The following is a 24,027-nucleotide window of genomic DNA, read 5'->3' on the forward strand; positions in this document are numbered from 1 at the left end:
AAATCTTCCATTCAGCTCTGTATAACATGGTTACAAGTTCAGGTACAGTAATTCAGTATTCTGATATGGTGCTAGTTTAGATGTGGACTAGCTAGGCAGCAGATACCTGGACCGACCAGCTAAGATATAGATTAGTGATCTGTGGAAATGCAAATTCCGCTCCTATGCTAGCCCAGCCTATTCAGTCTGTCTTGCACAGTGTATTTATTGAACTAAGCTCCTTAGTGTGAGATGCACTCAGCTCAATTTCTTGACTGAAGCAATGCCACCCCACCTCTGCCTCAGATCTTCTATGTGTTCTGTGCTTGGATGAGCCCTGTGTAGAAGAAACACACAAGTGCAGTCACTATGGAAAAGTTAACTGGACTACCCCTACCCCCTAATGCTGTCTGAATCCCAACACATGTCAACAATACTACTCTGAATAGGGAATCTGCAGGTCAGAATCTTCACTTCCTAAAAATCCTTGTATGAATAAGGCAAGTGTATTAGTGGGATTATGCTGAATTCTCATTTGTTATCCGTCACTTAAGGGAATGTGCATTACATTTTGTATTCTGAACAAGTCCACTAAATGCTCTGCTAATAATTATCTGAAGCTAATGGCATTGGTCTGCGAGCAGCAATATCAACACAAGCTTGATGACCTCTATGCCTCTCAATGAGTATATAAAACTACAGAGTGATTCTATATAGAGTACAACATACTAATAAACATATATAAAACATACTATTAAAACATCTTTTGTTTACAATTCACAATAAATATTTTTATGATATCATTTTTACAGAGAAAGACACCCCAGAAGACATACAGAAGGATATTTGATCATAATTTAATATGGATGTGAAAGTATAGCTACATATTCATCTTCATTTCTTTATTGAAATACTGCAAACTGCTGTCCTGAATTATGACAATAAGAAAACCAATTTAAATCAATCTATTGTCAACACTGCAGCAGATGCAAACATTTCCATTCTTCTTTATACAATTCACAGAATAAAAAAGGAGTTTATTATAATCTGTGCATAACATGTCCAATAGGATTTAAGCAAGTGCATCAACAAAACCTAAATGTAGGCAATATTCCATCAGGGTTCTGGTAGCTATGACTCCAATAAAGAACAACACGTGTGTCCATTACTGGCCAGTTAACCCTTTAAGGTACAAGGGATATATGTGTCCTGTTGTCTTATTGTTGCAACGAGGTGCACAAAACAGGGTTTTAAATTACTAACAGGTTGGATCTGGTCATCCTAATGGTCAGTTTTCTCCTCGTGATACTTGAGTCACTCTCAATTGTCTTTTAAGAAGAAACCGTTTGAACAACCGCGTAATTGCTTGTGTACCTTAAGGGGTTAATGACCGGCAAGAGCAGCTATAATGCCTGAGGCAATACCAGCTATTAGACACACTGGTAGAGCACCTGCCTGGTACCTATTTTTGCTGTTATAACCCTATTTTAAAGCTAAATGATTATTTGTGCTGGCAATAGAAATGAACCAGTCATGGGTATACAAAACCTGGGCTTCTTCACTAGGATAAGCACTCTCTGGAAAGACACTCTTTTGCAAGGCTCTAATGCTACTCCTTATTCCTGGTTGGCTGCTATTTGTACAGCTGTCTATCTGAAGAACCTGTCGATGGTGTTCTTGGTGGCAGGGGCTTTTGACTTCTTCGCTGCCGGGTGAAGTGGTGGAGATCCTGATCTGCAACAAGGAGAAAACAATACAAAATATAAACAGGTTGAAAAACAGTGGTGTACAGTGTCAGCTTCTATGGAGGTGGAGTTTCTGCAGGACAGGTTTTCAGTTTGGACCGGATGCCAACATTAACACCTGTAGTCTTAAAGTATGTTACATTCAGTAATACATTTAAAGCCCTATTAAGCATAAATAAATGGCATAAGCTTGCAAGAAACAACTTAGTTGCAGCCAGCAGTAGGTAAGTTAGTGTTCTGAGTAATTCCTTGTAGTTTTATATTGTTAAAATTGGTTTGACATATTCCTTTCAGAAAATGTGCCTGTGCCCCTGTTGCTAAACACCCTGCTGTGCGGATTGGACCTGGTATCACCCTGGCAGGGGGCGATACTAATAGTAGTATGTAACATATTTTTCCAACACCTTAGGATAATTTTAAATACAAGGATAATGTGACAAAAAAATATAAGGCATTTTTTTGTAATTTTTTATAGCCAGTATTTTTTTTTTGGTTGGTTATATGTCGGTGTCGGTGGAAGGTAGAAATTGAACTAAATGGCTTCTACGAATGGTTCTGTCCTTATCAGAGTTAAATTGGGGAACAAAATGGATCCAACAAGCTTTTGAAAGGAAACAGAGCAGGGTGTCTTGAATTGAAAGCTGAGGGATTTGAAAAGACTCCTTGTCTTTTTATCAAGTGCAGCCATAATTGATAGTATAAAAACCTGGAGTAATGTCTGTCTTCATTTGCATTTGCCACTAGCATAATTTAACTACAGAAACAATGGTATCACAATGACCCACACACATCAATAATCCACAGCTATTATATTAGTACCAAGAACATGGTTCAATATTTATTCCAATTCTGTTGTGCTGCCCTTGATGTTTAAGATGATTCTGACTCATGGGTCTGAGTGCATTATAATGGAATCCAATTGGGATGAGTCAAACCTTTTCTGGGGGTTGATACAAAGAAAAGGAAGAGTACTAACATGCTGTATGCAGCTCTAAAATTATGTTGTTATAGTACGTTTCTCAGACTGTGATTAAAGACTTTTCTCTCCTCTTTTTAAACAGTTGCTTGTTGAAACTCCATAATCAGAAGTAAATGGGGGATTCAAAGGGTGGCATTATAGTTTAGTTAGGGACATCAAACGCATTGTTCATATTTCACTCCTACTGAATTTTATCTGGGATACAGTACATTTCAAACATTTCTAAATTGAATCAGAAGACAGACACAAGCAGGCCAACAATCCTCCAGCTTTTTGGATCATGTTTTACCATCTTTACAGTTTAGAAGAATCAACATGGGCATACACTATACCCTGTATACACCTACATCCTTCACATGCGCCTGTTCTACCTAAAGACAAATAGCAAAACAGTGGCTAAATACCTGCGTGCATCAGCAACTAATAGAAATTCAACATTGAGTATCACTTGCTTTTTGTGGTGCTTTCTTTAAATCAATTTTGGAAATAGTAAACCTTCAAGAAATGAGAACAATTATTCCTAAGATTTAAAGAAATTGGATTTGTTTGGATTTGTTCAGATTTCCAATCGAAAATCTATGTGAGTTTTAAGTTAAAATTAAAAAAATAATAATAATAAATTCGGGTAAAAAAAAAAAAGACACAAACCGATATAAACATTCTGTTGAAAATGCAAACACTGACCTTTACACTTCCTGTGTGCCACAAGGTTTGAAATATGTGAGCAAGCTCTTTCTTCTCTGAGTTCCTGTATAACATCCTGATTTAAACAAACATCTACATCCCTATTGAACAGGGACAGGTCAGTCGTTTCTTGTTTAAGGTTACGGACAGGACACACCAGGGCGGTGTCTTCTTGCCCTTTTAAAGAATAGCTTTTCAGAGCACCTTCTCCAAGTGTCAGCCCAACATCCCCCTTGCTTTCAGGAACTGCTGCACTTAGTCCTGAACTGGGATTAACTCCATCCTGCTCAGGAATCCCTCCTGTTTCTACAGTGCTGTTGTTTTTTTGGAGAACTGTCACTGGGAAAACTTGTTATTTGGCAACCCTGTGAGGTGGTTGTCTCCTTAACTGAAGCTACATTATTAGAATACGACTCCCTAATAGGATGTGTCATGTTCGTTAAACTCTCTGTACCTCCTGGGACTGTCTTTGTTGATGTTTCTATATCAGCACCGTGCTTGACAGGGAGGATTAGGGAAGTACTACAATGGCCCAGTGAAATGTCTTCCAATTGCACTAAGCCCACTGTTCTGTCACATTTCAAATCTTTCCTCCTTGGCAAAGTGAAGGTACTATTATCCAGGCTCTTTTTTGTAGGTTCATCAACTATCAGGTCTGCACCCTCTTGCATGCCAGGGACTAAACTGGGCTCATCCACTGGAGATCCACTCAAGCATTCATCAGTGTGCCTGTTGAAGGTCTCCAGATTGGTTGTGTTCTGCTTTTGGAAACAGACAGGACAAGTGAAGCATTGGCCCGAAGGTCTGTTGTTTCTGCTTGATGACGGTCCTCCCTCATCCTCTCTGACTGTGTGGTTGATCGGAGCTTCCCCATGGTCATGGGCCTGCTGGGTCTCCAGGAGTCGCTGCCTCTGGGCCTGGACCTTCTCAAAGAAGGACTGCCGCTGCTGCTCGTCGGCCTGCTCCCGCCAGGCTCTCTTCTTGTTAAAGAAACTCAAACCTCCTTTTTGTTCGCTCATGTTGGCGCTGCGGTCTTCTTCGCCCGTGTTGGCACTGCTGTCTTCTTCGCCTGTGTTGGCGCTGCTGTATTCTTAGCCCGTGTTGGCGCTGCTGTCTTCTTCGCCTGTGTTGGCGCTGCTGTCTTCTTCGCCCGTGTTGGCGCTGCTGTCTTCTTAGCCCGTGTTGGCGCTGCTGTCTTCTTCGCCTGTGTTGGCGCTGCTGTCTCCTTTGCCCGTGTTGGCTCTGCTGTCATGTTCGCTCGTGTTGGTTCTGGTATCTTGTTCGCCTATGTTGGTTCTGCTGTCTTCTTCGCCCATGCTGGCTCTGGTGTCTTGTTCGCCCATGTTGACTCTGGTGTCTTGGCTGGCATTGTCCACAGTAGAAGAAGCCACCTGTTTTCATGCTTGTAGGAAACCAATGATGCTCTTCTGGAGAGGTTTCTTATCTTCTTGCACCAGAAACTACCAGACTCGTACCCCTAAATCAGACAGAAGAACAGAGGGACTGTGAGTGACCACTATACTCTACTGTACTGTCAGGGAAGTGGTTTGGTGAAACACGCATGTATCCCCAGTGAGGAAAACATCTCGTAAGAAATCTCTGCGGACACTGTTATTTTCTATTAGCAGTGGATATAATTTTTTGTAAGATATTTCAATAACTGCACACCCTTGCTCATCATTCCCTCACCACAGCCTGTACTTGACCATGAACGATTGATATCTTATTGAGCATCTTCCCTCAGCTTCACTGTCTACTGTGGTATCTGTTCTGTTGTACCAAGAACAAACAGAATCACATGGAAGCTAAGAGATCACCAGCTGTGAAATGAGGCCAGTATCCTAGCCTGGATTTAAAGGCAAAGTTTCTGATGAGAAAGGACAGGTTAAAAAATGGATTAATGAAATAATTCATCAATTCCTGTGATGCAACCATTTTGCTGTCACAAATGCTAAATGACCACAAAGCTCAATTCCTTGCAAGAAAAATAAATTGATTAGACTTTGGTATCTATGAAGTTAAAATGATAGAGGCTTAGACTGAATAACAGACAACTTAACTGTACTGCACAGCTATCACCCTATAGAACTGAGACATTTTGCCTGCTAAATAATGCTACATTAACATAGTGAATTACACACCGCTTTGTAGTTTTTCATATACTTAATGAAAAACTGACGTTTAAGTAACATTTTGAAATCTAACATGAAATACTGAACTACTATTATGGCTTTTGGCACACTTTTGCAAAATAATTTTGTAATTTCTTTGATTGCATGATCTAAACTATGATATATATATATATATATATATATATATATATATATATATATATATATATATATATATATATATATATATATATATATATATATATCCTAAAATTGTGATGCAAAACCTTTGGCCATAGTATATGATTATGCAATCAGCACACTCAAGCACCAAGTCAAACCCACTTAGGTGGTTACTGTGGAGTTATGTTCTTCAGATAGAATTAGTGTTACCCATAAGCTTTAATCACAGGGGCTGTGGACAAGCATTATCAATCTCTGTCTTCAGTCAATTTATCAATCTCTGTCCCTTGCTATAGCATATATTTCTTCTTCAGTGGAGACGACAGAAGACACAGTGGAAGCCCTGGTTTTAACGTCGAAATTCACGTGCTTCAGTTTCAAGGTTATTGTTTTTTCCTACAAAATAAATGAAAGATCAAAAGCAGGTGGTATTGGAATTGAAAAACAGGAATTGAGCCCAGCCCTGAACTGTATAGTGTGGTTTTATGTCAGATTGTTTTTGGAATCCCAGTGAAAGTGAAAGACAGAGAGATCCCACCGAAACAAGCTTTTGATTAGATACTTGTTTGAGAGAGAGTCTCAGTTTTACACTGAACCAATAACATGTATTTCCTTTTGCTGTGAAGCTGAACCTTATCTGTGTTTGGCTTACTGAAAAGAATACAGACTAAAGAATAACACTATGTAACACAATTTTTGTTCCTGGGTAGTAAGTGTTATTTCCTAATTGCTTATGCCTCAAAAGTATAGGAAATGGCTATTATTCCCCACAAACTTTGCTTTTGTGACCAGGACAGTGATATTTTGAAATTTACCTATTTCCAATGAGAAAACGGGCAAATTTGTGTCTTTTCGTTCACATAAAGTCAGAAAAAAACAACATATGAATCCAAATTAACATGTATTTATACTAAAGTAATACAAAAATGACTACAAAAGATTTAGACGTGAGTAGTTTTTCGAGACTTACGATTATACTGTAAATCACTTTCACGAATCAGCCCCCAACTGTAGTCTCCCATCATGTTCTCGTTATACTGTCCTTGGTAGCGGCGTTCAAAGTCCAGTATATCCTAGTGGAAGCGCTCGCCTTGCTCCTCCGAGTACGCTCCCATGTTCTCCTTGAATTTATCGAGATGAGCATCAAGGATATGGACTTTGAGGGACATCCTACAGCCCATTGTGCCATAGTTCTTCACCAGAGTCTCAACCAGCTCCACATAATTTTCGGCCTTGTGATTGCCCAGGAAGCCCCGAACCACTGCGACAAAGCTGTTCCAAGCCGCTTTCTCCTTACTAGTGAGCTTCTTGGGGAATTCATTTTTTCTGTGGTCCGACAAAGACACTGGCTTTGACCTTTGCCTCAGACAGCTTAGGGAAGAAGTCTTGAAGGTACTTGAAGGCTGCCGACTCCTTTTCTAGAGCTCTGACAAATTGTTTCATAAGGCCCAATTTGATGTGCAGTGGTGGCATCAGCACCTTCCGGGGGTCCACCAGTGGCTCCCACTTGACGTTGTTCCTCCTCACAGAGAATTCGGTCCGCTGTTGCCAGTCCCGCCTGTGGTAGTGCGCCTTGGTGTCCCTGCTGTCCCAAAGGCAAAGATAGCAGGGAAACTTGGTAAAACCGTCTTGGAGACCCATCAGGAATGCCACCATTTTGAAGTCTCTTATGACCTCCCAGCCGTACATACTTATCATACATCATACTTCAAGGCGTCCAGCAAGGTCCTGATGCTGTTGTAATCCTCTTTGAGGTGCACCGAGTGAGCCAGGGGAAGAGACGGGTACTTTTTACCATTATGGAGCAGCACAGCTTTGACGCTCCTGGATGAGCTGTCAATGAAGAGGCGCCACTCATTCTGGTTACAGGCGATTCCGATTGCCTCGAACAGACTGGTCACATTGTGGCAGAAGCAGAGCCCATCTTGACGGGTGAAGAAGCTGCAAAAAGGTTGGTGACGCTTCCTCTGATCTGTGACTTGCACACTTTCATCCAAAAAGTTCCACTGCTTGAGCCTAGACGTCAAAAGCTCGGCATTGGACTTGGTGAGACCAAGATCTCTAATCAAGTCATTGAGGTCTTTTTGGTTGGGGTAGTATGGGTTTCTCTCCTCAGCACCACCTCTGAAATTGTCATCTGGATCTACAACGTCTTCCTCGCTCTCTGACTTGCTGCTCTCTTCTAAAGACGGCTGCTCTCTCCCCGGAGGAGTGGGTACGGGGAGCTCATGGCAGTGTGGCACTGGGGCGATGGATGAAGGAAGGTCCGGATACATGATAGCAGGTGCATTCTTGCCAGTCCGACATTTGGAAGGGTCCACCATGCAGAAGTAGCAGTTGCTTGAGTGGTCAGTGGGTTCCCGCCAAATTCTTGGGATAGCGAACTTCATGGCTTTCTTTTCCCCTCTGTACCATCCTACACAAATACATTTATTTCACCCATGACTAATGTGTAAGAGATTCTCGCAACATTTTTCATATATGATATATTTTTTCAATAACATTGAAAACTGTAAAACATTTTAAAATTAAAAACGTTTACAATTTTAACAAATTTTATAACACAAAATTCCGAGCAACAATTGTCCATCTTACCTTCCAGAGCTTTTTTGCAGTGCTCACAGGTGACATGAGGTGCCCAGGGTTTGTTTTGATTCCCGACAGGCATGCCGAAATATGCCTTGTAGGCCTCACACATCTTAGCAGATGCTTCCACGGAGTACTTTTTCGCTCTTGTCTTGATAAATTGGCCGCAGCCATAGCAAAATGCGTCTGCCGGATGCTTGCAGCCTCTTGATGCCATCTCAGAAAAATGCAGATATGTATCCACTTAGGCAGCTGGAACTAAACTGAACTGGTGGGCTTAAGGCCCCTGTATTTATACTACTATTTATATTGCTGGAAAGTTCTAGAAAGTTCTAGAAGTTACTCCAAGTTTACTCAGCACTGAATCTATCTGGAATGTTCTGGAAAATAGGTAAATTTCAAAATCTCACTGTCCTGGTCACAAAAGCAAAGTTTGTGGGGAATAATAGCCATTTTCTATACTTTTGAGGCATAAGCAATTAGGAAATAACACTTACTACCCAGGAACCAAAAAAAAAAAAAAAATTTGTTACACAGTGTAATAAACACAAAGAAAAGCCAGTACTGTATGTTTACTTACTGGGCTTGGTACAGAAAGACTGAAGTATTGGGAGGTGTTATATTTCTGTAAAGTCCAGACCATGTGGCTAATATCACACACAGCTATTTTATAATTAATCAAATAGTGTGGGGTCTTTTTGGCGATAATTCTGTGTTGAAATACTCTGACTATGAGTTCAGGAGCTGATCTTTATTTCTAGCAGCACTAAACCAGCCTACACCTAGAATTGAAGATATTAGTAAGCTTCAGCATCATATAGTAATATAAAGCAATAGAAAAAAAAACAGAAAAAAAAAATTGAGAAAAGCACATGCAGCCCACCTGTGCTCGCTCGCTTTGATACAATAAAGATATACATTTAGGTACAAATTCATACAAAAAAAAAAAAATTAAACAGACAATTTGTAAAAAAAAAAAAAAAAATAACCCTCTGTAGCAGGGGGAGATCTGTGCTGACTCTGCTGGCGTGTTCACAGCGCTGCAGGAAGAGGGTGGCAGTCGTCCAATAACCGCCTGTGAGTCATGGCAGTGACACGGGGAGGTGGGAAAGTGGGTGTGTGGACTTTCCCCCTCTCTGAATGGCTGAGAGGCGAGTCTTGGGAGATTGTTAGCCCTATAAAATAATGCTCTGCTGTTTCCTCAGGTCTGCCCTTTAAACGCGCCGAGAGTGCAGAAGCGCTGGTCGAGGACCGAGAACCAGTCGGGAGAAACCGAAACTGAGTGTGTTAAAGCGAGACAGTGAGAGCGGGGAACCCTTGGGCAGACCCCGGAGTATTGTAACGGAGCAGGCTAGTTAACCGGCAGTGTAAGACGGTGATCCGGGTCGCACAAGTAGCGGCGACTGGGATATAGCTGTCAAGTGCAGCATCTTTTCTTTGCAGTTTTGTTACTGTTTTATTTTCCCTGTTTCTTTGTGCCTTCTGTTTTGAATTATTGTTTCGAAGCACCTGCAAGGGCACCGGTATTGTGTACCATCGCTTGGTATGCCCGTGGTTCTGTTTACCATCATTGGTAAATCAGACCACGGACCCACAGCGCCATCTGCGGGCTAAAAGAAAAATAGCACCCCGAAATAAAACTGGGCACCTGTGCGGTGTTGGCAAATCCACCTGTCTGTCTCCTGTGTCAGTGAATTACCCACCACCCTTCCACACCCTCATAAACATATTCCTTTTTTAAAATCTTTCTTCATTTGCATATTGCAGTGCATTCTGGAGCGGCTGACTGCAGAAGAATATGAAAAAGCAATCCTGAAGCAATTCAGTCTATATGGGAAATCATTGCGGTATTCCTTGCATAAATTGAACTAGTGAGTGCAGATGTGTTTCTTTTACAATGCATCTGCTGGAAGGAGTATGCCAGGTACTCCCACCACACTTTGAAAGCTTATACAGATCACGTTCCTTGGGTTTTATGCACATTCTGTAATCCCCTGAGACACACACAAGTGCAGCATCACTTTCAGCCTATCCTATCTGTCCTCTCTTCTTTCCTGGCATGGATTCCAGATAACACAGGGAGCAGCTGGCACACTCCTTGCAATCGTATTCCCCTCTACGTGATCAGAAAGTTAACAGGTGTAGCTGGAGTGTGATGGATGCTCACAGTTTTTACAATGCCAGAAAACAATTACAAGACAGGCTTCCTATTCCAGCACACTAATCTGGAGATACAAGGTTTCATAGTGGCTTTCTAGCTTAGTAAGGAGCATTGCTAAAGAGATCTCATTACTATGCCTTCTACTGTTACTGCAGCTCTGGTAGTTATATAAAGAGTTTACGAACAATCACCTATGCAAGCAAACTGAAGCAGTACAGTAACTAAAAAGACGCCCACATAGAAATACTGCAGACCACACCGTGATTGATTCATTCTAGCGCTATAGGCCACATTTTGAACATGTATTTTTGTACAGGGACAGTGCAGTGAAAAGAGTCTGCCCCTGCAGGTTTGTAGTGCTTGATGGGTAATTTGCTGCTAACAGACTGCTTCCTAAATATCTTTGTATTCCTGAATAGACCTGAATGAACGTCCCCTCTTCCAAAACTGACATGAAAAAAAGTCCCACACGTGCAGCAACACGTCACATGTTATGGAATCTATACTACTGCAGAATGACTGGTTGGGATGTTTGTTCTTCATTTTACTCCCAATAATTGGGTTTCAGCAACAGTGAGAGGGTAACTAATCTGTTTATTGTTATGGCAAATATATGTGGCTATCCCTTGTGAAATGGCTGTATGGGCTCTAGTGCTGCTCTATACTTTCAACCCTTCCTTGAGCAGATCCTGAGCGAGATCGTGGCAGAGTTTACTGCAGAAGCTGTACTGATCCTCTGCGTTACTTAGCTCACTGAAAGTCCTGCAATGGGTAAGAAATCAAATGTGAGCTTACAATGAAAGCAACAAACTGCTGCCTGCCATCAGTGAAAATCTCTGAGTGACTTTTATTTGCATAGAATAGCACTGGAACAGAATGTTTGATTTTAAACACTTTTAAATCACTAAAGTTAAATGTACTTTACTGAGTCAGGGCCAAGAACTATCAAAGTGTAAATGTTTCATGACCCCAAATTGAATTTATGATAATGTTTTTTAGAGTGATGGTGTTTTTAGTGATCTGAAATTACTGTTGCTAGGAGACCCAAGTAAATTACTGCTGCCATGTAAATGAGGCTTTGTGTCATTTTATTCCTGGTTAAACGAATGAATAAATAAAATACATAAAGATAGAATGGAGTCATTCTCAGCCAACATGGCGCCGACAGCATTCCCCGTTCTGATTGATGGGGAACGTTGATGAAAAAAACAACTGCTGTTGTGTTAAAAAGACATTTGCGACAAAATGCTATACAATGAACCGTGTGTTTACTGACACTGCAGCGTGTGTTTAAATGCACAGATATGAACATCAGTGTCCTTATCTCAGTATCTTCAGGAGTAAAACTGAAGCGCGGTACCTTTCTGAGCTCATACTCTTCCTATCGCCATCCCTGCACAATGAAAAACAACATCAGAGAAATAGTCAGCTTTTTAATCCAGCTTTTCTATATTCACATCATTCACAGTCATTGTTGAAGACCAGCTGCTGTAAACACGTTTACTTTAACCTTGACCACTCCAACACAAAAGGAAACTTTATTTACAGCAGCCCATAACACGGTCATAGCACAGATAGATGCCAACTACACACAGCCTGTGAATGACTGCACAAAGTGTTGCCACTAACAATGGGTTTAAACACTATAAAAAGACAGTATAAAAAATGAAATGGTCATTTTAAAATCTTCTGCACACTATATACAAGTGTCTCTTCTGAGTTATTTTCTTTAAGAGTTATACAGTAGAAATGTTAAAAGCAGCAGGCTGACCTCTCAATATGTGTTGAGCCCAAACCCAGAGATAGCTCCATGAAAGGATGCCATGATGTTTCAGAGAAAAGGAGGGCGAGCAGTGCCCCCTGCTGGTGCAGCTCAGCACAGGTAGTAATCCCAAGGGCTCTCATCATTTTCTGTCACTTTCCCTATGCCTAGCACCTGGAGGGGAAAACACATCCATGCATCCTTCAGCTCAGCAAACACACACCCTTTTCCATTGTATTCACCAAGGATATCCCTACCACAGTGCTGACCTGACAGTCCCAGAACGAGCCTGCTACAAATAGCTCACCAATAATTGGATAGGCCTGGGAACAAATTAAATGTGTTTCACACAACATGCCTTATTCCCAAAACTCCCAAATAATACCCAACTGATTCACTGAGTAAAGTAACTAATTAAAATAATTTAATTAATCAAAAACAAAACTTGTCTTTAGCAGACATGTAAACAACACGAATACAGCCTGCGTACATAAAAAAAAACACACACACACACACATACTGTAGCTAGTCATGAAAATAAATAGTGTCTGCTTTTGCTCCTTTGGTGGAGATGAAATAAAATAAATAAAACAAAGAAACAGTCTGGATACACCACACACAAAAAAATGACATTTAACAGTGAATGTTTACATGTGATCTCAATTAACATGTCAATTATTCATCAAAACATTTATTTGTAAATACTGAGAATTATATATATATATATATATATATATATATATATATATATATATATATATATATATATATATGCTTTTATTATTGCTTTTCAGTTTTAATAAAATCTTCAGTTAGTGTGTGAATGTGATTATTATTGTTGGTTAAAACAAAGACGCATAATTTTACAGAAATACGAAACCAGTGTGTGGCTCTCCCCGTCATTTAGACTAAAATTAAGGTGAACTAAAGAGAGATAGACATACCATCAATTTCCAATTGTTCTGTTATTTCTTACCATATGGCGTCTTTCTTTTTACTCATTTTACCACTACACTGACCACTGACACTGGCATCATAAAGACTATTATATTTTGACTTTAATAATTAAATTCTCAATGATGTCCATTTCTGTGGTAATTTCTGTGGTAATTTCTGCGTGAACGAGACAGTGACAGTCTGACAGCCTTTCCTTCGACTATGTACAAGCAATGATGTGTTGTGTACAGAAACGTTGAAAGTTCGCGCAGACAAACCATCAGTTTGAGACAACAAGCCAATTCTATCATTGGAGTAAGGGGGAAGTTTGTGTAGCAGCTACAGGAATACAGAATGGTAATGTACACCTCTTCATGGTGTATCATACCAGTCATTTCAAATAGTGTTCTTTTTTAATAAATGCAATTCATATTCAGTTTAATGGATAACAATATACGTCATTGTATTATGTCATGTGGAGCTGCAGTCAATTTCAACATCAATGCAATGAATGAGTACCACAGCTCATTCATAATATGGGTAGTTATTTACAATACAGACATTGTGCACGTAGCCACAATGAAAATATACAACTTGAAATAAAATGAGACCTGTAGATTTATTTAACCTTTTGAACAAGATGAGCCTATTTGTGCCATCGCTGTCTGTCTTGGGTTACCGGTCCAGCTTTCTAATTGCCTCTAGCACGCCTCCAGGTTGACAGGAAACAGAATCAGAGACAAAGCAAGACAAACTGAAGAATAATTGGTTTCATTTTAAATAGCAACTTGATATAGTGTTTTTTTCATATATATATTGCATAGTTTAAGGTCATTAAAATGACAATTATTAGACATGCAAGTACACTGAACAAAAATATAAACGCAACATGCAACAATTTCAAAGATTTTACTGAGTTACATTTCATATAAGGAAATCAGTCAACTGAAATAAATTCATTAGGCCCTAATCTATGGATTTCACATGACTGGGAATACAGATCCTGTGGAATGTTGTCCCACTCCTCTTCAATGGCTGTGCGAAGTTGCTGGATATTGGTGGGAACTGGAACACGCTGTCATACACGTCGATCCAGAGCATCCCAAACATGCTCAATGGGTGACATGTCTGGTGAGTGTGCAAGCCATGGAAGAACTGGGACATTTTCAGCTTAGGAATTGTTTACAGATCCTTGTGACATGGGGCCGTGCATTATCATGCTGAAACATGAGGTGATGGCGGCGGAAGAATGGCACGACAATGGTCCACAGGATCTCGTCACGGTATCTCTCTGCATTCAAATTGCCATCGATAAAATGCAAATGTGTTCGTTGTCGGTAGCTTATGCCTGCCGATACCATAACCCCACCACCACCATGGGGCACTCTGTTCACAATGTTGACATCAGCAAACCGCTCGCCCAGACGACGCCATACACGCTGTCTGCCGTCTGCCCGGTACAGTTGAAACAGGGATTCATCCGTGAAGAGCACACTTCTCCAGTGTGCCAGTGGCCATCGAAGGTGAGCATTTGCCCACTGAAGTCAGTTACGACGGCGACCTGCAGTCAGGTCAAGACCCTGGTGAGGACGAGGCGCACGCCGATGAGATTCCTGAGACGGTTTCTGACTGTTTTTGCAGAAATTCTTCGGTTGTGCAAACCCACAGTTTCATCAGCTGTCTGAGTGGCTGGTCTCAGACAATCCCGCAGGTGAAGAAGCCGGATGTGGAGGTCCTGGGCTGGCGTGGTTACACGTGGTTTGCGGTTGTGAGGCCGGTTGGACGTACTGCCCAATTCTCTAAAACGACGTTGGAGGCGGCTTATCGTAGAGTAATGAACATTCAATTCTCTGGCAACAGCTCTGGTGGACATTCCTGCAGTCAGCATGCCAATTTCACACTCCCTCAAAATTTGAGACATCTGTGGCATTGTGTTCTGTGACAAAACTCAACATTTTAGAGTGGCCTTTTATTGTCCCAGCACAAGGTGCACCTATGTAATGATCATGCTGTTTAATCAGCTTCTTGATATGCCACACCTGTCAGGTTGATGGATTATCTTGGCAAAGGAGAAATGCTCACTAACAGGGATGCAAACAAATTTGTGCACAAAATTTAAGAGAAATAATTTTTTTGTGCGTATGGAAAATTTCTGGGATCTTTTATTTCAGCTCATGAAACATGGGAAAAGCACTTTACATGTTGCGTTTATATCTTTGTTCAGTGTAGATTTTCTTTGTAGATCCTAATGCAAAATGAGCAGGCAAGACTGCAACGTAATCAGATTTGCTGTGCACACAATGCTTATGTAAATCATGTTCCAGTGTCTATCGGGTTCCTATCATTAGAAGCTTGTTTTTCAGGCTTTGTTGACACACATGAGGCTGATCTGGCCAGTGCAATGCCCCAGAGTAACACATTTATAATTGTCAGGGAAACGACACAACCAACAGCACTGGAAACACCATTGTATTTAACTGTTTCCTGTTTCCAACTATTCATTAAAAGCCATACCTTCCGAATCGGTAATTCCTGGATGAAGTCCATCACAGCTTGTCGATCGAGGGGGATCATGTTTGGTTTATTCTTATCACTACAAACTTTTGCCAACATCATATTTGGAGTTATGCCTTAAATAATAGAACATTAGACATAATCATATTTAATCCAACTGTTTAGAAACAATCTGGCGACCTAATTCAAGCATTCAAAATTCTAAAAGGTATTGACAGTGTCGACCCAAGGGACTTTTTCAGCCTGAAAAAAGAAACAAGGACCAGGGGTCACAAATGGAGTTTAGAAAAAGGGGCATTCAGAACAGAAAATTGGAGACACTTTTTTACACAGAGAATTGTGAGGGTCTGGAATCAACTCCCCAGTAATGTTGTTGAAGCTGACACCCTGGGATCCTTCAAGAAGCTGCTTGATGAGATTTTGGGATCAATAAGCTACTAACAACCAAATGAGCAAGATGGGCCGAATGGCCTCCTCTCGTTTGTAAACTTTCTTATGTTCTTATGTTCTTATGTTCTAATCTATTTCTGTAGCTAGAGACCAGGCACATTTCAGAATGACATTATCACTACTCTTCATTAAATAACTGCTTGTCCAAAAAAAGGGTTCAAAAAATAATAATGCATCTGAATTGAACTGGTCATTTCCTGGAAAACAAACAGTAACACAATTTAAATTTCTTTTGATTCATTAATACTCTTCAGAAATCATTTATAATTCGAGAACAAACTACAGCAGCTCATTTAAATCACAGGCATGGCAAATACTTTAAATAGATAATGAAAAAGCTAAAAGAGCTCAGAGGGAGTTTCACCCATTTCAGGTTTTAATACTTGATTAGCCACGGTGGAAAGGTAACAAGCCCAGATGTGTGTTATTAAAATAGTAAAACCAGGAATGGATCAAACAGCAACGGAGTGGGAGTCTTATTTCTGCCGCTGGTGTAAATGAAACACTGAACGCTGAGATTGAATCACCTGCACTGGTTGTTAAAGTAGTCCTCTGCTCGATTCTGAAGCGCATTTCCTTCAACACCTCCTCAGCTGAAATTCCAAACCCTACAGCCTTCTGTGGAGGCAGAGGGGGGCTGTCCTTGAAAAGCGTTGGAGAAGTGTCCCCATCATCTTCATTGACACCCCCCCTTAAACAAAAAAAAGAAATTTGCTTATTTTTCTATTGTTAGCTTGGTAGTTGGGTTAGCTGGTGCCCCTATAGCTGAGATGCCCCTATAGCTGAACGGGAATGTAATGTGCTGACGAACTCCCATCTGTGCTCACTTTGTAATCATTTATAAATGTAATGGGCAGCGTCCACATGAACAGTGTGAAGCGTGGAGATACTGCTGCCGTACCACCTCTCAGAAGCCAGGGTTGGGCCTGATAGCTAGGTTGGGTTATTAGGATGCTAGAGCTGGACGAATGCCAGAGCAAGGTGTAGGAGGGGCCAGGTTATAACTTACAATGAAACTGGGTGACATGCTTGGCAACCAGTGAGCCACTTCGCTCTCACATACTTTATTGTTTATTAAAAAAAAAAATATATATATCTATAACAGATTCTAATAGTGAATAGAAGTGCATCACAGGTAAGATTGATGGGACTGTTTCCTAAACTATAAACTTTAACCTATGTGTATTTGTTATGTCCCAATACAATGACAATTCGGGCCCCGCAAAATTCCCCTTTCCCTCAGTAATTGTTATGTACTGACTGGACACCTCTGTAAAAGAGATGTATCCAACATTAATAAACTGAAATAAAAAAGAATAATGTATAATAAAATAGCGATGTGTGAATATAAGATGAGATTAACCGCAGAGCACTTTTAATAATACAGACACAGTGCCCTACATTCATGTGCATAATATTTAACTACTGCCGTGGCTTCAGACCCGAACATGCACTGTGCTTCTGTAGGTGTAACGCTGTGTTTAATGCAGCGAGTCCTCTCCACACCTTCAGAAGGGCTGTCTGTGCTAATGTAGAAGGTCCTCCTGGACTCCGGCCAGCATCGCCTCTGCTCGAGGTGCTCCGTGATGTCCAGGTAGGCTTCATCCAGACTCATCAGCAGGAAATTTGGGTCGTAGTCTGCAAATATTTCTCGCACCTTGAAAAAAAAAAAAAAAGTAATAAAAATTACAAAAAAAAGAAATTAATACATCTGCTGTAAAGAAACAAAGTGTACTTATAATATGTAAGAGCAAGGGTAAACAGGAAGAGGGCTCAGCCTTTACATATCTCAGACACAGTCTATCAAGTATTTACCTTTAGTCTCAACTTTGAAGCCTGAAGTGACTTCATGTTTCTTCATGCATGAACTGATGCAGACAGAAACAGAACGTTTCAACAGAATAGAAAACTATTGACAAGCATTGAAACTATCTGAAGAAAATAAGTAATTTTGTATGCAAAAAAAAAAAAAAAAAAAAGCTGCAGAAAATAATGCAATTTGTCAAAAGGTTTGGATATATGAGTTATTGAATAATTGGTGGCAGTCGTGGGGTTAAAGAAAATGATAAGCGTATGCTTAGTAGTACAACTGGACCTTACCTCCTTTCTTTCTAAATGTTTCAATGTTATTTCCTGTGATATTTTGTTACAATGTATATTCACTGTGGAATAATGTAAGTGAGTAACAGGCACCCACTCCCTCATCTACACATTACAACTTGAAATACAGTTACCAGGTATGCTCTGACACAGGGCGTATATACACTATGTTATAACAGAAAGTAAATGAATGCTGCTCTGCCTGTTGGTTCCACACACAGAGCTGTGCATGTGGTCGACAGTTTCTCCATGTTGTTTATCTATTAGTTAATTTACCTGCTGACAATGTTAGTGATGTGATAACACGTTCTGAGAAACAGTAACATTTAACAGCATTTCACTGGATGTATTCTTATACCGTCTATGTAATGGTACAATTAAGAAAATCTTTGAAGGAAAACGATAATAACTTTACTGATGAATATCAGTACTAAAAAAGCTGGTAGTTAAAAAAAGGTTTAAACAAAAGCAATGATACCCTTGTATGTTAGAGCATCCCCACAGTATGAAAAATGAAGTAGAACATTTTTGCACTACTACAAACACAACCACAAATACATGCAGTTTCGCTGCAAGGGGGAACAAATGTGTTCCCCCTTGTTTATCACATGTGTTAAACCAGGAGCCTTGAGCTGGTGATAAATGGCTTACCTCTGCACTCACTGCTTTATACTTGTCAAAGTTCAGCTGCACTACGATCAGGTTGGGACACAGTTTCTTTGCAATAAACCCAGGCATGGCAGCACGCACTCCAAACTTCCTTGCATGATAATTAGAAGTTGACTGAAACAAGAAAGAAATTAAATTACATGATTACCATTTTAAACTTGCAGGCACCAAAAATGTTAAATGATAACATATCATTTATTATAACATTTATGATAAATGACATACCTGAGTATCACCCCCCCCCCATCCTCCTTCCTCTCTTTCTTCGCTGAGTAACTAAAGATTTTAACTTACTTGCAGTCTCGTTCAAAGGTTTAATGTTCTCGCTGTTGCAACACTCCAGGTTCAAGGGTAGCTTGGAAAAAGCAGCCCCACAGGCACTGGTTCTGAAACTATGTATCAGTGTCCAAGAAGGGCACTAAAAGCCAGACTTGGGTGAAGTTGTCAAAAGCTCTCTCTGAAGCCATTAAAGCTTTTCTTTCTCCGGGCAACCATTCACAATGGTGCACTTAAGATTCTGGTTTTCAGTTCTGTAATATTACTGGTAAGGTGTGCCTTCCTGTGATAAAAATTGTGAAAATAACATTGATGAAGAGTCCAGGGGCTCAGTTTAGCTACAATAGAATGTTTCTATTCAACAGCCTTTTCACATTTGTAATCTAAGACAGCAAATGTATTAAAGTTCCAGATGCCAAAATGTCTGCAGCGATCCCAACCCAGCAACAAGCAAGTGCAGCGCCACAGATAGTTTTTGAGTTTATTAAGCCAAAAATGCAATGCCTCAAAACACTCTCTAATATCTAGTTGTTAAAACGTGCTGGATAGTAACGAAATCCTATCACGCACAACCTCCAGCAAATAATCTCCACTGCCACAACAGAACCATTGCTCATTGTATCAAGGGAGTTCCTTTGCACTAAGCCTGACCTACAGGGGAGTAGTTAGTTTAGGAGCAGGGAGTCTATATTTGCATCACTTGCTTAATTATCTCATAATATTTATGTTGCAGCTATTTCATTCATTCAAGAATAAAAAAAGACATTTTAAAGATGTCTCCAACAGAACCAAAAATTCAATTTTTTTTAGAAGCCTGCAAAATTATGTTATGTTTCGTGTTTTGCCTGTATTCTCTACATGCCGCATGTCATTGTGTTCCTTTAAAAGTGTATTACACAGCATTTTATTGTCTCTAATAAAACACAAGTATACAGTATGGGAGTAGCTTTCTAAGAAAAGTAGAAACGTAGCACATTGCAAGGGCTTTCTTACCAACATGCTCATGGACCCCACAGCCATTGGTTTATCTCTCAGCTCTGGGCGGTCCCTCATCTCCACAGCTGCATAGAAAGCATCCATGTCAACGTGCACTATGGTACGTCCAAGCTCACGACCTCTCCAACTCCACTGCATGCTTCTCCACCTGGACACAGCAAAGCAACATTGCCATGTCTTGGGTTTCTGAATTTCACAACCAGTCAGGTGTAACCTGTTCCAGAGCAATGACTTTCATTACAGTGAGATTCTCGTGAATGTAGACAATCAATATTTCACGAAAAACAACTGTAGTGTTTTATATTATCATGTAGGCAAACAACTGTAGTGTTTTATATTATCACGCAGGATAAGCCTGAGTCTCTAGCTAGCATGTTAAAACTCAAAAGTATAAAGTGTAACATATACGTGTGATAAGCATTCCCAGCTGGGATAAAAACACTGGTCCAGAACCAGTATGTCCCCTTTATATTTATTTATTAAGAAGGTAAACAACCTGTCTTAATAATCTATGATAACGTTCTTCTCTAGGTACAGCTTAGACTAAAACACATTTTTATCTCTCTCTGACAAAAATAAAAACTTGGTTGTTCAAACAAAAATAAAGGTTTGTTGACTTTCTGGTAATTTTGTTACAGAAGAGATTTTGAAAAAATGTGTAAGAAATAATAAGAAAGGATCTGTGTGTGTGTGTGTGTGTGTGTGTGTGTGTGTGTGTGTGTGTTTCACAGCTGTCACAATTCTGTAGGACGCACCATTTATTAACACTGCTGGAACAACCATGAAACCACTCTAAGTTACGAGGATCTATAAATAATGTCTACAGAAACGTCTCTGCTCGACTCTTATCTGGAACAAGGGTAAGCAGGCCTTGTTAAAAACACAATTCACTCAACAGTTTGATAACCAGCCAGGCAGCTAACACACCTCAAACATAACAAAATGCATTTAAAAAGAAATATCGCAAATAGTTAATCCTGAAATATGGTAGGAATTCCTGAACAACAATAACCTTGTTGATTATCGGGAAGAGGAGTATTCTGTTGAGTTCATATAGGTCTTGTGACCTCAGACCAGTTGAGGGGATGACTGCATCAGAGAAAACCAGTGATTGCATATCTGATTATCAAAGAAATCTCCGGAAACCACATTTATATACAGTCAGTCGAAATAAATGTATGAGCCGACACTCAAATGGAAACAGATGCAGATTGCAATATGAATTTCACAGTTTGACTAAAACTCACAACCCTTTTTGGGACATTTTAAGGAGCACCTGGGATAAACTGGGAACAGGCCTGGAACCTCTGCAATACAGTGTTATACCTTTTGTTAGTAGGATATAAATAACAATCCATGAACCAAGCTTAATTAATTTACTTTTGCTATTTAAATGTAAAACAGATCCTATATCAATTGTGCAATGATTCCAGGTGAAGATGCTCACTGTGGATCTAAACACAGCATACAATATACCTGTGATTGTGCTTTTCTGAGATGTTGCTCAGTGATTTGCTCTTTTTGCTGCAGCATCTTCTCGATTCGTTGGTTGACTTGCTGCTCCTTCTTTAACTCATACTCATAAAACCGAGAACCCTAGAAAAATACAACAAAACGTTTTTCTATTTTTTTTACAATTGACTTCACATCAACTACCAGAAAAGAACAGACCGCAAATAAGAGTTTTATGAGTTCAAAGTTGTTGTTTTTTTGATGATTGCTATTTAGCCTGAGCAATGCAATAACACATTTCATGAAATGTGATTCACAATCAAAACGTTTTAAAATGTGTTTCAGTAATCAGACGGATATCATAATTGCCAAGATATTTACTGAGCTTGCATGGGTTTTATTAATTACCTGCATGTACTAGCATTTTAAATGTGCTCAATATGCCTAGAATGAACAGCTATATTCAGGTCTACAGTAGAGCATAGTCTGAATTAGCATTGCTTAGACCAGGATTTTCAAAAAAAAAAACTGAAAGTGCTAAGAGATTCCCAACATCTCTACTGGCAGATCTGAATGCACAGTGTATGCTCCCAGTGTTTTAGCAAGATAATTATTGGGTAGGGCAGGGCAGGACAGTTAGAATATATTTTTTTTCAGTTTCATTCAAGTCATTCTCTGAGAAAATAAACCACCTTGTGATTGTCAGTGTCTGTTATCACTTGAATAAATTGTTAAATTAGTCTAAAGGAGGGATTGCATATGTTTTGTTGTTATAACAATATAATATCCTCCCCAGTGTCTGTGCTTACCTTTGAGGCTTCCGATATGATCTTGCTGAATTTCTCTTTATCTAACCCCTCCACTCAAGCTTTGTTATCGTTGAGAGCCATCCTGGAGAGAAACCTCCCAACACTGGAAGTGGTTTTCCCCGCACTTTGCTTTGTGTCGTCCATGATCTTTTTTTGTTTTACTTCTTTGGTGACCTTATTCACATTTCAGGTCCTGCAACACAGAGTGCATTAAAATCCCACTCCGCTGGGCTGCAGTAAGGCAACAGAAGATACAAACACCTTTTTTTTATCCTATTTGTTCAAACTTCCTGCCTAAAACACATGACAAGCAAACTCCTGTGAGCAGGCTCCATAAATCAGAAATATGATATGACTCATGCATGCTGTTTAAATCAATTCACGCTGTGTATTATGCATATTTATGATTCCAAATCTAAATGCAGGGGCTGCTTTTATGTGGAACAGTGTATGATCCATCTTGAATGTATACATATCATGATTGTTCCACCTTTCTAATAATCTATCAGTTGTCCAGCTGAGCAGGGGAGCTGTCTACCTTAAAACACTAAATGATATCGCAACTGAAACTCAGTGACGCTTTTGTAACACAAGAATGTTTAATTAAGTCCAGTGAAAGGGCCCTGTGGTAAAGAGATGCTCATGTTTTTTTCATAAATCAGCAGCTTAGTTCAAACCTTATTTCTTTTTTCTGGAAAAGAGTTGGATGAATCAGATGACTTATATGAAGGAGGTCTCATGATTATTGCCCTTTGAAACAATTCACAATTCAAAATGGAAAATATCTCATTAAGTTGGTTTGAGTTTGCAATGACTTTAAAAGGGGTAATAACCAAGATATAAAAAAAGACATGAACTCTTATCTCTTATTAGCATAAAAACATTCTCAAGAGTCCTAATTATTACGTGTATAAGCCTGCAGTGTACATACTGTTTCATGTGTTTCTTGGATGGATATTTGTTCCTGTGAAAGCATGCGATTCTTAGGATGTATTTGACAATTTGGTGGAAACAAAACATGTACAATTGCAGCATGTTGTCAGCATTCTCCCCCAGCCCCACCCACATAGCTGAGTAGTCGACTCACAATGGGAATTCCTGTTTAAGGTGTAGCAAGGACATTTCTCCAGGAATAAAGAAATGAGTCAGAGCATTCTGGATGAACAGCAGTCTCTGGCGTGCCATCAGTGAGCACTCAGACTCGCCCTTCCAGTAATCTTACCATTACATTTGTATTATGTCCTTCCAGGCAGAAAAAAAGGTATTTGAATATTTGCAGAGAGAAGATGCTCTAACATCCAAGTGTTTCAATATTTTACTAATTAAAGATTGGTTGTTTATAAAGGGCCTCACCTAGACTATCTTTAGGCTGTCTACTAAGTCTCGGTTCATGTCAGTAGCACATTATTATGGCAGATGCAGTGTGGTCTGCAATTCATATTTTGTTTCTAATCAGGTGTGGGAAGTGTTCTATCAAGATAAGCACACCCCTATCTATCCATTCACTGTGCACCATGGGCTTTACAAACCTGCCCAATCACCTGATTTAATGTGACAAGCCAGACAAACCCCTCTAAGAATCCCACACACACTAAATGTAACCCTTTTTAAAACATTCTGGACCCTAAACTATGC

The 24,027-nt window shown here is 39.8% G+C and overlaps 1 pseudogene; it reads right to left on the minus strand.

Annotated features, from left to right (window-relative positions):
• Positions 1 to 4,559: 4,559 nt before the first annotated feature.
• On the minus strand, positions 4,560 to 22,587 carry LOC121327324 (annotated as a pseudogene).
• Between the last annotated feature and the right edge of the window lie 1,440 nt (positions 22,588 to 24,027).

Source organism: Polyodon spathula, chromosome 2, assembly GCF_017654505.1.
Source record: "Polyodon spathula isolate WHYD16114869_AA chromosome 2, ASM1765450v1, whole genome shotgun sequence".
In the NCBI taxonomy this organism is placed as follows: domain Eukaryota; kingdom Metazoa; phylum Chordata; class Actinopteri; order Acipenseriformes; family Polyodontidae; genus Polyodon; species Polyodon spathula.